Source organism: Talpa occidentalis, unplaced genomic scaffold (assembly GCF_014898055.3).
Source record: "Talpa occidentalis isolate TD23 unplaced genomic scaffold, MPIMG_talOcc4v2.1 talOcc4.6, whole genome shotgun sequence".
NCBI classification, from domain to species: domain Eukaryota; kingdom Metazoa; phylum Chordata; class Mammalia; order Eulipotyphla; family Talpidae; genus Talpa; species Talpa occidentalis.
Window position 1 is genome coordinate 102,283,708 of NW_023604972.1, and position 14,818 is coordinate 102,298,525.

The following is a 14,818-nucleotide window of genomic DNA, read 5'->3' on the forward strand; positions in this document are numbered from 1 at the left end:
GCAAATCAAGATAAAGCCCAGATGCTCACAAACGCAGTGCAAAGCTGTGACAGTTAGCTACTGAGAGATTGAATGTAGTTCCCAGGAAGGAGCTGAGCAGACCTTCTCATTAGGTTGCCTGCTGCTTCTGCTACAGCTGCTGCCTAGCAAAGGCTGACCGCCATTTGCCCTTCATGAAAGCTCTTTGGTTAGGGAAAACAGGTATTAAATTTGTTTTTCTATTAAAGCGAGTGGTGTGATGAAATTTTTAAAAAGTGGGAGAAACCTGTGCAACAAGGGACTGAGTATAAGAAATAATTTTTGAAAGTCACATTCGCATTAATCTATCTTTGGTCAAAAATGCCCCCATTTTGTTGTTTATGTGAGGAAAAAAATCATAATTCCTACCCGTCTGAAGTATGCTGAGGAGGGGATCTGATCCTTGCCTCTGGTCACCACCAGTGAGTGGTATCCATGACCTGAGATTACAGCAGAGATATGCTTCCTCTGAACTCCAGCTATGAACCTATGATTCTTGTGTGTTCGGACATAGGTCTTTTATCACCCTTGGTTTACTTTTCAATAAATGACATGATTTATCCAATAACTCAGGGCCTTTTGCAATGGAAAAAATTAGAAAGTAGTCAGAGATGCCTCATGGGCTACAACTGATCTCACTGAAGAGTCACACCCTGAGTCCCAAGGGTTATTTGGTGCCAAGCCTGAACAGCTGCCACCTAGGTTCTTGATTCAGCTGGTTTGATTTTGTATGGTGTAAGAGGCAACAGAAAAAGAGAGATCACCAAAAGTCTTAGGAAATCCTTTCCAATTATAGGTGTGGTATTTTCAAAATTACCCTCTTTTCAATGAGCCTAGCTCCACCCAAAGGAGAGAAAAGTCTGTAGCCAAAGAAAAATGGCTTCATTAAAGTTCCGCATATAGAGATACAGAAGAAGGCAGCTGATGGCTTTATCTTTACTCCCCAGTATGGTGTTGATATGAAGCAGGTAACTATCTAGTCATAAATTGCACCAGCAAACTCTAGGAAACCAGTCTACTCCTCCCTGTGGTCAGTCTCTGAGGGATCTTCTCTGGTCTCTGCAAATCCTGCTCCTGTTCCAGCTGAGAGAAACTGTATGCCTCAGTTGGTCACACTCTAGCCATAGAAGCAAATGCCAAGTATTATGCAGAGCATTCTCTATGTCAATCAAATAAAAGTTAGCAAATAGGAATAAAATTTTCATATGCCCAAATATCTAAATGTATACCATGTGTCAAAGGATCAAGAAATATTTATTATTTTTTCCTGGACCAGCTCTTGGATCTCCCTGGGTACTAGATATATTCATTCTTGGATAAGTTTGCATATGGGAATTGTTGTAATGCCAGATGATAGTGGAAGAGAATAAATCACAGGGAGTGGGAGCTGAAAAAGACATTCAAAATTATCTGTTGCAGTGATTCTTCTATTAGCTGTATACTAACTAGAATGACCTGAGGAATTGTACAAAATACCAATAACAAATCTTAACCTCAAAGACATTCTGATTTAATTGTTCTGGGTTGGGTTCTGAGCTCAAGTAAGGATGATTAAAGAAAGGATAAATGCGTAAACCAATCCATAATTAATTATTTTGTGCATTAATTAATTCATACAGTAATAAATGATAAGTGTGTCAATTAAGAAATAAAAGCAAATACTTTGAGATTTGGTCTTGATTTGCTCCTATCTCACTTTGGTAAATTGAATAATTTTATCAATTAAAAAAAGAGTGCTGCTCAAAGTTAGACTGAAGAAATCATTTAAAAATTGTGTTCTTATTTTTGCACCCAACACTAATGATAAAGGACTGATCACAAAAATCTGCAAAGAGCTGATGAGACTCAGCAACAACAAAGAAAATAATCCAGTCAAAAAATGGGCAGAAGAGCTAAAAAGAAACTTCTCTGAAGAGGAAATGCAAATGGCCAACAGACATATGAAAAAATGTTCAACATCACTTGTAATCAGGGAAATGCAAATCAAAACTACCATGAGATACCATCTCACACCAGTGAGAATGGCACATATTAAAAAAACTAGCAACAACAAATGTTGGCGAGGATGTGGAGAAAAAGGAACTCTTCTGCACTGTTGGTGGGAGTGCAAACTGGTCCAACCACTATGGAGAGCTGTGTGGAGATTTCTGGACCTACTAAACATAGAGCTTCCATATGATCCAGCAATTCCACTCCTAGGTATTTACCCAAAGGACACAGAAACATCAATTCCAAAGAGCACCTGCACCCCTATGTTTATAGCAGCACTGTTTACAATAGCTAAGCTTTGGAAACAACCCAAATGCCCAAAAATAGATGACTGGATCAAGAAGATGTGGTACATATATACCATGGAATATTACTCAGCATTCAAAAAAGATAAACACATGCAATTTGCAGCAACATGGATGGCGCTGGAAGGGATCATGCTCAGCGAAATAAGCCAAAAAGAAAAAGAAAAATACCGGATGGTCTCACTCATAGCAGGAATCTAGAAAACTTAAATAAGGGACCAGGAAAATGAATATAAGAAAGTGAAAATCAAAATCAACAAAAAACTATGAACCAGAGACACTTTTTGGGGGGTGGGGGGCGGGAGGGGAAGGATTGGGGTCAGAATGGGGCGTTTGCAATTGTATGGGGGAATATAAAAATAAAATTTAATATTAAAAAAAAAAATAAAAATTGTGTTCTTAAAAAATGTCCACAAATTCTTTAATATTCCTCCCTTCAAGAGGTGGAGTTTCCCTTCTCTTAAGTGTGGGCTACATGTAGTGACTTGCTTCTAAAAAATAGAATAAAGCAGAAGTTGTGGTATGTGACTTTGGTGACTATGAGATAAAAAGGTACTGTGGTTTTCTTTTCAGATCTCTCTTCAATCAGTCGTTCTGGTGAAAACTGCTAACATACAGTGAGGACACTCAGGCAACTTGTGGAGAAGCCCTTTGTGATGAACTGAGATCTCTGCCAACAGCAATCTAAGTGAGCTGTCTTGGAAATGGACCCTTTAGATCTGGCACATCACCCGATGATTCCTCATGAGGTTGTAGTCCTGGTTGGCAGCTTGACAGCAAACTCATCATAGCCCTTGAACCAGAAGTGCTTGCCTACACTGCTCCTAGCTATGCCACTCCTGAATTCCTGATGCTTAGAAATTATGTGAGTTAATGTGTGTTGTTTTAAGATCTAAACTTTTGTGTAACTTGTTATACAGCAATAGCTAACTAATACAGTAATACGTGATCCCTGGCTTCCATAGGTTTTCAATACAGTTAGAGACAAAATTTACTGCACAAAACTCATAATGAACAATGAAAGGTTCTAAATGTCCTATGAGGTGAACAAGACAATCTTGTAGTGCCACTGTAGAGAATGATATCCACAATATGAATTTTGGTAACTGAATTCCCTGAAGCTAAGCAATTCAGAATCTGTGTGACAGTACAAAAAAGTATATTGAACTGGATGGATTGAAGATAGGTAGGTAGGTAGATATGGATGGATGAATGGAGGGGTGGATGGATGGATAGATAGATAGATAGGTAGATAGATAGATAGATAATCTAGACAGGCAGCTCAGATAGATTATGTCCTTGGGAATCTTTCTCATATCTTCTGTGAGGTAATTAAGGAAGCTAATGATGGAATTAGTACATAAATCTGTGTCTTTAAGTAGCTCATTGAGGTTGTATGTAACATGCAACTAAAGAAGGCAGTTAACCCAGAGTAATACAAAATTTCAGTTTAAGTACTCACTCTGATTAAAACTGGAGCAACCTGAAATTCATTTGCAGGATTTAGAATTCGAGCTCCTTTGAGGCACTTTCTTTAATGAAGGACGGGTTGGTATATATTGTCAGTCATATTTTTCTTCCAAATCAACCCAGGAGAGAGTTCCATAGTGCAAAATTATTGTAAATTGTTAATTTCACCTTGTCACTGAAGGTGGTTATAGGTTAATCTTTTCTACAACCTAAATATCCAACCCTCACTGTACCCACTGTTTACAGTTTAGACTATTAACATTAAAAATAATTTCAAATTTGTCCATTGCATATTATAATAAGGTTCTGATGGCAAATAACCTATTCTTTTGTACTTAAAATGATTTTCTTTTTCCTAAATTGAATAACTTCCCAGAGAAATGGCACAAGTAAAAGAATTTATAAATAACATCTGTCTAGTTCATGTTATTGGTTACTTGTGTAAAAATTTGACTTATTACTCGCACAATTTTCTTTTACCCATTGGGGAAAAAATAATCTATGACTTCCTGTAAGTAAAAGAGCCAGGGAAAATTTTTTTATTCTGCTTTAACTTATTTCTTCACTTTTAATTATAATACCTACTGTTACTTCATCTGATCAGAAAAATTTGACCTGATACGAAGCTTTAGAATAAATTTGAATTAAAAAAGTTTCAATAGCAATAAAAGGTTCATTTAAATGAAATTAAATACTCCCTTAAATCTTTGAAGAACTATAGATAAAGCAGTTAAGATAAATCTAATGAAAGTTTTAGAAACTATGACACACTAGATGAAGAAAACATATATCTTCTTAATGATTAAGTCAAAAAGGGACATTTTATCTTATTGTATATGCTTAATTTGATGGCTACAAATGAAGAACAAGAAACCCAGTAACACCCCTCTCTGTTTTTCCAGCATTGTTTGGATGATTACGAATTCCAGAAGAGCAGTGAAATCTTTTCATCTGAGGTGTTTTTTTTTTTTTTTAAACTTTTGTTCTTGGGGAAGAAACAGAACTGGTTTAGTGACATTTATAGTATGAGATTATTTTTCAGACTATTTCAACTCATCCTTGGGTCATTGACTCAGGTCTGAAGATTCAAAGATGTTTCCTCATGAAGCTTGTTCTTTGGAGCACTCTTTATCTTTTTATCTTAGGGAATTTTGAAGGATTATAAGCATGTATCAGAGTACCAAAGATTGTGTTAGCCATTTATGAAAAACTACAAGTTCTTATTTCAGTTTCCACATTTTCTAGAATTCTCATCATAGCTATTTTTATTGTTTTTTCCACTTTGGTGTGTTAATAGTTTCTTATGTAGCTGGTAATGATTCTTGGCTTATTTTTCCCTCTGTTTTTATTCCTTAAAAAATATTGAACAAATAACACAATCTGGGGCAAGGATGCCAGCTTTGGAAGTATTTGATTCCTACCTAAAATTTGAGGTTAAGTGGTGAGAGGTGGCAGGAGACAGTTTAGTGGGATTGTGGGAAGAGTAGATCTGGGTTAGTGTAACAATACCAGAGCAATAAGATAAAGAGAACTGGTCTGGTAAGAGGAGTATGTGCATGAAACATGTCCCTGATAAGGACTGATCACCTGAGATAGTATAATTGTGGAAAGAATGAGAAAAATCCTCTATGTGGTAAAGACTGCTGCTTCTTTATGACATACAGCTCAAGATATTTCCCAGCACCTCTAACAGTGAGTAGGGCCATGTGATTGAGTTCTGGCCAATCACCTTTTAGTTTTGATCACGATATATTTCATGAAAGTGTCCTCTCCCCCTCTCCTCCTCCCCTCACCCATGCCCCTGGGCTACATTATCAAAAATGCAGGATTCTCAGAGTATAAAAGCTAATGAGAGGTATTTGAACTTTGTATAAGCAGGAAAAAAATTATGTTGTCACTGCAAGTAGGGGTTATGTTACAATAGCTACTACTAATTATCCTGACTGCTACAGTTTCTTATTGATTTTCATGTTGTTTTTGATATTCACAATCAGAAAAGAAAAAAAGAATCAGGAAAATAATACTCAGAGAAAGGCTATTTGGGCGGGTGGGGGAGGAGAGACAGAGAAAACAGATGGTATTAGGCATGGAGGGCCTCCCGAGATAGAAAACATTTTGTGGATGTACTGATCTAATTTTAGAACTGAACAGGACACCTCTAAATGGGCCTGGATTTGTGTAAAAGTAGATTCATATTTTTGAAAGCTCCAATGAAAAGAATATTTATTTTATCCAAGTATAAATGAAGCATAGTATATTAAGTTTACTTGAAAACATAAAATGGGAAAAGTTCAACTATGACGTTTTTTAAACATACAAAGGAAGTTTTTAATGCTGAAGTATACTACATGTATTTCAAAATACCAAGGGAGAAATAGAAGAGAGTGAGCAGGGAGTGCTGTGAGGATGGGTCCTGGATGTGGAGAATGTTTGGACTGTGGGTAATTAAATATGGAGCATGCTGGGAGTCCAGCGAAGGGGGCAGGAGAGCACTCGTTTTCCCCTTTGCTTTTTAGTACTTAAATAGAGTGACTTAGAAGTCAGTTTCTATGCAACAAAGGAAATATTTGGTGATCAGATTTGGAACAGTTAATTGAAATTACCAAGCATCTGAAGGGCAAAAATTTTAAGAAAATTTCCTTTGAAATATAGCATGTTTTTTTTCTGAACTATGGACGCAATCCAAAAGTCTGACTTAAAACTCCAAATGTTCGCTCTTCATTGAATGATTTCTTTGTAACCACCAGATACATGCCATTATCTTTAAAATATGTTAGCGTTGTGGCACCGACTGATTGGGGAGAAAGCACTCTTTTATTCCTTTTATAAACGGCCAATTGCAGACTTTTCCTGTGGTTTGGGGCTTCCCTTTTCTTCCCACCCTTCTCTTCTATCGCCAAATTAGAGATCTCCTAAAGCTGAGAGGTAAGTTGAAGAGTTTAGGGAAAAAAACCCCACAGCTGCAGCACCCACAGCTCCAGTGGTCCTGGGGTTCCCAATGTTACTGTGGGTCATTGTGGTCACCTAATCTAGCTTATGAAGCAGATTAAAAAACATATCATTTCCAGCAGGAAAAGACTCTTAAAATTTTCACCAGCTAGGACTGGGAGTGATGAGAGAGATAAATAGGCAGGACACAGAGGATTTTTAGGCCTGAGAAAATATCCTGTGGGATTTTATACTGAATATATATCATAACTTATCTGTAGAGCCAGTAGCAGTGTGACACCAAGAGTGAACTCTAAGGTAAACTATGCACACTGGGATTTATGATTGTCACTGCATGTTCATCAGTTTTGATAAATGTACCATTCTGGTAGGGAAAGCTCATAGTGGGGGAGGCTACGCATGTGTGAGAGCAGGGGTAGACAGGAATTCTTTATACCGTCTTTTCAATTTTATTGTGACCTTCAAACTTTGTTAAAAAAACAAAATCTTTAAAAATACTCCACAAGCTGTAAATGTTACACTAGAGGTTGAGCAATTATTAAAAAAAAAAAAAGAGGTGTCACCACCTGTGCTAAATTCAGGGTTTAAGTAATTTCCAACAAACTATGTATTTTTTTCTTATTCCAAAGATAACACTTTCTTTAAGATAACTTGAAAAACACAGGAAAGTCAATGAAGAAATTCAAAATCACTGAACACTATTAGCAACTTATTATATATGTATGTGTGCATTTGTGTGTGAATGTTTAAATGATTACATTATAATATTATAAATATAATATATAAAAGTATGTTATACAGTCAATACATATAGTATATAAATACAGAATTTTTACAGGTACATAAATTTGTAGAATTTAATTATATGTATTTTTGTTAGCCATACATTTTTTGGGTTGTATTATAAAAATTATCTCATTTGTTCATAAATATTTTTAAGATGCTCTAAAAATATTATCTTTCAAGTGACTCCACAAGAGCTTTCTTTCTATATTTATTTTAGTCTCACAAAAACTGGTATGACAGAAGTATGCAAACTTTAAATATTACCGTGTTATATTTTTCTTTAAAAAATTATATTCTCATTTGAAATGAAGCTATAGAGTTAGTAGGGAGAACTCTATAAACTATAATTCATCAATATCATCAAAAACAGGTTTAGTAAGTCTTTGATGATGTGAAATTCTTTCATGCCCTAAGCTTATGTACTTCCACTGGGGTTATAGTAGAGGTATATTTTAAACTGTCTACATATTTGTAATGAATTTAATGGTTTGGGTCATTGTCTATGATTCTTTTATAGCCCGAGTATGGTCACTTATTGCCTGAGGGGAGTCGGTGGTCTCTTTGTCTTTCCCATATGAAAATGATAAATGATAAAGCATTTTAATGGTTTCCTCTTTCATTGGAAACCTTGGCACTCTCAAAATCTATTTATAAAGAAGGCTCACATAAGTCACTTGCAAGTATGTGATGACATGCTGAGCTTAATTTTTACTTTGCCTTGAAGCAGGCAGAGTGTAAGCAATTCCTCTTTCTTCTTCATGTTACACAGTTTAGGCCTAAAACAGAAAGAAACTATTGTTTATTCCAAGAGACATACAGGGCCTTGGGTCCTACAGATTATATCACATGACACCCAGAATCTAGTCGATGAAAAGCATGAAATTTATTATATTTCAAATTGGCATTTTTCCCTTCTGAAGGTCTAAGTATTCAGCAAGCATGCTTAGGAGAAGGTGTGGCTGTAATGAGAAGTACAAATCACTGAGGCTAAAAGGGTTGTCATTTTCATAGTTTCTAATTGTGGTCACAGTGTTATTTATTATAGTCTAACGCCTGTGAAGAATGGTTGTCCTCCCAGAAAAGCAAAACTGGTCAAAGAGTTTAAATACTGGAAAATGAAGGAAACTTCTAATTCCAAATGAACAAGCTTGTTGTATTCTAGAGATAGTTTTGGACCAAAATACAAAATCCACTGAATTTTGCCTAAAGACAGGCACAATTGGTTGGATGAAAAAGGAGTGTATAAATCTCAAGTATAGTGTTCAGAAAAACAAGAAAATTATGTAGTGGTATGTGTTTTGTTAATAGAAAATAGAAACTAGTCTTTATGTGGCAATGAAGCAGCATCTGAGTAAACTAACATGAAATCATGGCATGCTAAACCTACTTGTGTTTGAGAAAATAAATATTGGGTGTTTGCAAAGGAAGTTTTCAGAGTAATCATTTAGTGAAAAAACTGCTTCTTAGTGGTACCATGTTTAAATAAACCAGGGAGGGAGGGAAGGAGGGTTAGAGGGAGAGAAATGGCACTTCCTGTCCTCCAACATCACCAAGCACCTACCTGACACAAGTGTTGGCATGGGGACACAATTGAAGTGAGGAGGAGAGAAATTCCCTTCTGTTCTGTGGATATCCAACTCAGTCTGTTCTCTAGAGACAGAGAACCATGTTCTCCATGAATAATTTCACATGACTGAATACTTGGTGCCTCAACCCACTGACTACCCCAAGCTCAGTATCAACATTTCTGGTTTAAGGACTAATAAAATATTTTAGAGCTGCTGTCGGTCTCAAACGCTGGGTAGCAGGATAAAAAACAAATTGACATTTTTATTTGTTCTGCTTGCTATATCTGGCTCTGTGTAGTCTCTAATCCATGCCTTGGCACTTGAGTTTACATATCATCTCCAGGAGCTAAATCATTATCAGGTGGAGAACTTGCTAAAAATCACCTATCTTCATTTTCTTTCTTTCTTATTTATTTATTTATTTATTTATTTATTTATTTATTTATTTATTTATTTATTTATTTATTTATTTATTTATTCAAGCACTGGGTACAGTTAGAAGCACGGGAGGTTGAGAGAATTCACCAGAGCCAGAGGGGATAGCAGAGCAGGCAGACTGACGAAGTACACTGCTGAGGGGAGCAGAGGGTGGCAGGAGAGGTCTGCGCACCATTTGGGACCCTTGCCCGGCAGCTGGGGATCGAACCCACTCTGCAGAGGTTGCACGCATCTTCGCAATCCAGCCTTCAACTGCTGCGCCACCAGGGAGGCTCTTCATTTTCTTTATCTCTTTTTTTTCCTTCTAATGAGCAGATAGATATACTTCATCATACTATAATCTTTTATCAGAATATTTATTTATGATTAGACTTACCTACAAGTGGAAAATTAATAAAATAGATCCTTTTAATATAATTCTTCAGAAATTCTTTCTTATAAGTGTGCCTGTATGATGAAAAGGGTTATTAAGAAAAGGTAGATATTAAAAACTTTCTTTACTATGTGGCCAGTCTTACATAAGACAAAATGGGAGATTTTATAGGATTAAAACCCAGGTTTTTTGTCTTTCCAAATATTCTATACAGTTCTAGTTTTAGAAATTTCAAATATCTAGGCCAAAGATAAATTCAAATAAAACCTGCTCACTTTTATTGTTCATCCTTCCCAGCCCGACAATTGTTTTATTTGCTACAATGAAAAATTGCATTTTGAACAATTTGTCATTTTTTTTGCTGACTTTCAAATATTCAAGTAAATTTTCAAGCATTTTTTTAAAAATTATTTTTTCAAACATGCATTTTGTCTTTTGCTAGAAAGAAAGGTTACTTTCCACAGGACAGTCTTGATCATGGAAATTGGCAAGAAAGAAATTTTTTTTTTAATGTTTTATTATTTTTTTATTAATTAAACATTTTTCCCTTACATCATTGTAGTCCCCATAGTTCTCCTGCCACCATATCACCCATGCACCATCACCATATTCCTTTGTGTCCATCCCTCCCCTCTTTTGCCTTCCTCCTTCCCTCTCCTTTGCTGTATGCCTCATTTCTATGGTCAGCTTGCTAGTTTTGACTTTCTCTTGACCTTTCATTTTGTTTCTCTATTTTTCACCTATAAGGGAAACCATGCGGTATGTTTTTCTTTTTCATTCTAACTTCAGCTAGCTTAATCCCTTCCAGAAAACGAAGATTTCTGACTCATAATTCTTTGGATTGTTTTAGGACATCACAGTGTGGATGGATATCAGACATTCTTGATTCTTATCACTAATTAGTTTTCAATAGCTTGGACTAGAGCTGTCGCTCAGTTATGAAGATGATAGTGTGAACCTTGGACAAACATTCTGGTAGATATTGCTGTCTCATTATCAGGATACAATTACTCTTATGCCCTTGCTTCATTAAGATTAGAGATGGCATGTTTTGTAGATTTGAGCATTACAATGCAGACTGTTGATTCTAATGTATTCAGTATAGGCATAATGAATCAACCATGAAAGGACAAACACACACTTTGACTCCCTAGTTTGGAACCAGATAAGTACAGATGAGATTATTGATTATAGCCTTCGGGTTAAAAATATTTTGAATATGTATTTTCACACAAAGTCCTTATGACTAATAGGTCATGAAAAAGCAATGAGACATACAGAGTAAACATCACCTCTTGTCTACTCACTTTTGGTTGGACCTTCGTCCTCAGTGATCCTTTAAAAACAACCCTACTGTGAAACTTGTTACATAGACTATACATAAAATAAAAACAATACGTTTTTCATAGGTCTTCAATGTCTTTCAAGATTTCTCAGATAAGTAGCAAGCAGAATGAATTAGTTATAATTCAACCAGTTATAACTTTGAGAATGAAAACTGTTTGATAGTACGAACATAATATGGCATGTGATTTGTTCAACAATTGCTCTCCATTTGGATTTTTTTTAAGGAATTTTTTTTATTTATACAAGAACTGGGGTACAGGCCAGATGTGCAGAAGGGTGAGAGGATTCACCAGAGACAGAGCGGGGAACAGAACAGGCAGACTGACAAAATACACTGCTGAGGGGAGCAGCAGGCGAGACAGGAGAGGTCGCTTCAGCATGTGGGTGGCTCTGAGGCCAGCGGGGATCGAACTGGCACTGTGGACAGCTTCACAGTACTGCATTCAACCGTCTGCACTACCAGGGAGGCCCCCATTTGGATTTTTTTAAGGGAAAACATCTATAGCTAAAGCTATTAAAAAATTCAAGAAAAAATGTGTTCTAGCTTGGTATTTAGGATAAAGATGATGTTCTTTAATTTCAACAAATATTTAATTGCACTTCAGTTTTATTCCAGGCATCATGCTAAGTGTTCAAGATACCATATTTGTAGTAAAAGTGGAAGCACTCTTCAGGAGCTCGGAGTCTAGTGTGGGTTTCTCAATTGGGGTTCTAGAGATGCTGTTCAGGGTTCTGTGTTAACTAAGAGTTCCAGAGGAGACTGAAAAAATATTTAAAACATTATCTGAACATCCTTTCCCATGCAATGCGAGTGCTAGCAGTGAAGAAAAACGATCAATAATCCCTATTTTAGCAATTAGAACTTTATAAAAATTTTATTGTGGTAAACACACTTAACATCAATTCTACCCTCTAACAAATATTTAAGTGTGTAATAAGTATTGTTGACTCTAAATGCAAAGTGCAGCAGATTTCTAGAGCTTATTCATCTTGTGTAACTGAAACTTGATGTTCCTTGATTAAAAAAAAAAGGAACTCTTCTGCACTGTTGGTGGGAGTGCAAACTGGTCCAACCACTGTGGAAAGCTGTGTGGAGATTTCTGGACCTACTAAACATAGAGCTTCCATATGACCCAGCAATTCCACTCCTAGGTATTTACCCAAAGGACACAGAAACATCAATTCCAAAGAACACCTGCACCTGCACCCCTATGTTTATAGCAGCACTGTTTACAATAGCTAAGCTTTGGAAACAACCCAAATGCCCAAAAGTAGATGACTGGATCAAGAAGATGTGGTACATATATACCATGGAATATTACTCAGCATTCAAAAAAGATAAACACATGCAATTTGCTGCAACATGGATGGCGCTGGAAGGGATCATGCTCAGCGAAATAAGCCAAAAAGAAAAAGAAAAATACTGGATGGTCTCACTCATAGCAGGAATCTAGAAAACTTAAATAATGGACCAGGAAAATGAAAAACTATAAGAAAGTGAAAATCAAAATCAACAAAAAACTATGAACCAGAGACACTTTTAGGGGGACGGGGGCGGGAGGGGAGGGATTGGGGTCAGAATGGGGGGCTGCAATTGTATGGGGAATATAACAATAAAATTTATAAAAAAAAAAAAAAAAAAAAAAAAGAAAAAACTGTGACAAGAAAAAAAAAAAAAATCCACATTTCTCCCTTTTCTCAGCCTCAGGCACCACCTTCCACTCTTTCAGTCTATGAATGAATATTTTAGATACCTCATATGAGTGGAATCATGTGGTACCTTTCATTCTATCAATGCTACTTCACTTATTAATAGAATGAAAAGGCAAACTACAGAACAAGAGAAAATATTTGCAAACTATCTGATGTGAATCTCCAAATGGACCTCCCACCACTCAACAGGAAAAGGGAAAAACAAAAAATTACTAATTGGATTAAAAAATAAAGCTAAGGAGTAAATAGATTTTTCTCCAGGAAGACATACAGCCAAATACAGGTATATGAAAAAAAGTTCAAGAGTCACTAGTCATCAGGAAAAGACAAATCAAAACCACATAGTGAGATAATGTCTCACACCAGTTATGATGACTATTTGAGACAAAACATGTAGGTAAAGATGTGGGCAAGTTGGAACCCTGCTTCGCTGTTTAATGAAATGCAAAATAGTATAGACACTTCGGGAAACAGTATAGACACTTTGGGAAACAGTATGGAGATTTCTCAAAAAAATTAAAAATAGGGGCCTCCCTGGTGGTGCAGTGGGTTGAGCACAGCACTGTGAAGCTGTCCACAATCTCTGCAGCGTGGGTTTGATTCCTGGCCGGCCAGGGAGATTCCCACATGGCATGGCTGACCTCTCCTGTCACACCCGCTGCTCCCTTCAGCAGAGTATTTCGGTCCGTCTGCCTGTTCTGTTCTCCGCTCTGTCTCTGGTGAATCCTCTCACCCTCCTGCGCCTCTGGCCTGTACTCCAGCTATTGTATGAATAAAAATTATATCTTTAAAAAAATTTTAAAATAGAAATACTGTATGACCCAGCAATCTCATTTCTTGGTAGAATTAAATCAGGATCTCAACGATATTAACACTCCCATATTCACTGTAGCATTATTTATAGTTCTCAAGTATGGAAACAATCCAAATGTCCTTCAACAGATAAATGACTAAAGGATATGTGATAAACAGACAATGAAATACTATTTAACCTTAAAAAGGATTCTGTAATGTGTGATCACATTGATGAATTTTGAAGATAATCTTTTAAAAGGGGAAACCAACTATGGTGACCATACCTGAGGGGAGAAATTATTTATTGTCCAAAAATTAACAATAATATAAATAAATACCACATTTAAAAATAATTAAATAAAAAGAAACTTAAGGTAAGATTTGAAAGAAAACAAGAAGCTATTGCAACAAGTCCTACTCAGATACCTGGTGCATGGAGTCACCCTTTGTAAATTATTTTGTTACTCTGGTTCCAAAGTAGCCTAATCCAAAATAATAATTTTCCACAAAATGTTTACTAGTTGAACCTCAGCACTTAATTGTAGGTACTACTCACAAAGTAGGCAAAAACAATAATAATAACATGTATTGAAAACTGTATGCCCCTAACTTAGTACTCAATATAAAAAAAGAGAAAATAAAAGAAGTAACCACCCAATTATTACATAGTACCTGTGTTATTTGATAGAACACTCAGGAAAGAAACTATAATGTTCCTGATAGCTTCATGGCACGTTTTAAGCTTTTTTTTTTTTTTTGGTGTGCTCACCTTTTCAAATCTTTCATGAAATGGTTACTACTTACCTCTTTTTTTTGGCAAAAATCTTCAAAGTGATTTTGATGGACATAGAGTAAGGATATAAACTACTATATGATAGGATGATGGACAGTTTTTGCAATTCATGAATCAATTTTTCAAAATATCTTTTAATTGTACATTATAAACTCTAAGGGGAATTGTTTAATTATCATGACTTTCCTTGCTTTTATTGCTCTAGATTCTCACAATTTTTTAAAATATCTCTCTTTCCATGTACACCTATATATGTACACTTAGCTTTGAAATA